General features: G+C 32.3%; 2 non-coding genes across 2 annotated transcripts; both read right to left on the bottom strand.

Annotated features, from left to right (window-relative positions):
* Positions 1-578: 578 nt before the first annotated feature.
* Positions 579-697, bottom strand: LOC149411873 (5S ribosomal RNA). Its single transcript, XR_016304734.1, has one exon. It is a non-coding gene; the product is annotated as a 5S ribosomal RNA (ribosomal RNA).
* Positions 698-1,020: 323 nt separating this feature from the next.
* Positions 1,021-1,139, bottom strand: LOC149411874 (5S ribosomal RNA). The gene has a single exon (XR_016304741.1). It is a non-coding gene; the product is annotated as a 5S ribosomal RNA (ribosomal RNA).
* Between the last annotated feature and the right edge of the window lie 780 nt (positions 1,140-1,919).

The raw sequence follows: 1,919 nt of genomic DNA on the forward strand, positions 1-1,919 counted from the left end.
AGATATAAATGTTTTTTAGGTAATCTCGACAACTGGCGTTGGTGGTGTAATGGTCAGCGTAGTTGCATTCCAAGCAGTTGATCCGAGTTCGATTCTCGGCCATCGCATATTAATTTTTTTTTTTGGTTGAATGTTAATTTTATAACTCATTGTTTGTAGTCATTGTTCTTTGAAATTTTTAAATTTTTAATCCATTGTAATTTTAAACATTATTTATTTTTCATATTATTTTTTTCGTCATTTAAATTATATTTTGTACTGGGGTGACATCTATCGGCAGAATATTTTTTAATTTTAAATTATATAGTTTATGGGGGTGACATCTATCGGCAGAATATAAATATATATTTTTTAATCTATTTAATTATATTGATTACGGGGGTGACATCTATCGGCAGAATCTTTTAATGTTTTTTGTTTTTAACGCCTTTTTTTTTTTCAATGGTTGACCATAATATCAATCCACTAAGTAATATTTTAGGCCTGTAGCATACTTGAAAAGTTAAAGAATGATATAAGATTGTTTATGATGTTAACGATAAAAAAATAAAAAAAACATAAAATTACCATAAAAAATGGGCCAACGGCACGCGGTGTTCCCAAGCGGTCACCCATCCAAGTACTGACCGCGCCCAATGTTGCTTAACTTTGGTGATCGGACGAGAACCGATGTGTTCAACATGGTATGGTCGTTGGCAAACGCTAAACAATATTAATTTCTATTCTACCTGCCAATAAATATATGAAAATTAGTATAAAAAAGCCCTAATAATACTGAAAACATTAGCAAGGTGTGTGCGACGTTGATAAAAATAATCATTACATACGCGCTTGAAAAAGATCGTAATTACATCCATAATTTTGAAGGAATTTTTTTTTTCAATGGTTGACCATAATATCAATCCACTAAGTAATATTTTAGGCCTGTAGCATACTTGAAAAGTTAAAGAATTTTATGATATTATTAATGATAGTAAAGATAAAAAAATAAAAAAAAACATGAAATTACCATAAAAAATGGGCCAACGGCACGCGGTGTTCCCAAGCGGTCACCCATCCAAGTACTGACCGCGCCCAATGTTGCTTAACTTCGGTGATCGGACGAGAACCGGTGTGTTCAACATGGTATGGTCGTTGGCAAACGCTAAACAATATTAATTTCTACTCTACCTGCCAATAAATATATGAAAATTAGTATAAAAAAGCCCTAATAATACTGAAAACATTAGCAAGGTGTATGCGACGTTGATAAAAATAATCATTACATACGCGCTTGAAAAAGATCGTAATTACATCCATAACTTTGCAGGAATTTTTTGAAGTGAAACTTCTTTACGCGCGTCATGCAATTTCGAGGACCGGAGTAAAACCGACTCATGACCGTGACGAAAAAACGGGATCATTTCGCTATAGGAGCCTAGCTAATATTATATACCTAGTTTAGGTCACTCTCCGAACTCAGCTTCGCGGTCTAGAGGCAGAGCGCACGACTGTGGTCGTGAAGAACCGAGGTTCGATCCCCGCTTTAACTAATTTTTTTTTTCTTTTTTTATAACTTTTAATTTTTTTTATCACATGCTACTTATAAATATGTCAATAGACAGAAAAAAAGAGAGAATGAAATGAAAAGAGAGAGAGAGAAGAATATTAGAAGTTTCACTTCTGTCTTTTATCTATATATATAATCACATAGACTAGCTCCCCAGTTTGACCCGAGAATATTTCTCTACAAATTGGGTAAACAAAAAAAGTGATGTCTGATATATTATGAAATTTAATATATTTTTGGCTCTTGTGAATATTTACTTTTTTTTCTAAATAAATAAAAAATTAAATAAAAAAAATAAAAATAAAAATTATCCAATTTAGAGATACACCATTGAGGTGATCTTGCATGTAGTCCGAGCGGTCCTTTAACA

Source organism: Hesperophylax consimilis, chromosome 24 (assembly GCF_061612785.1).
Source record: "Hesperophylax consimilis isolate HC1 chromosome 24, BYU_Hcon_1.0, whole genome shotgun sequence".
NCBI lineage: Eukaryota > Metazoa > Arthropoda > Insecta > Trichoptera > Limnephilidae > Hesperophylax > Hesperophylax consimilis.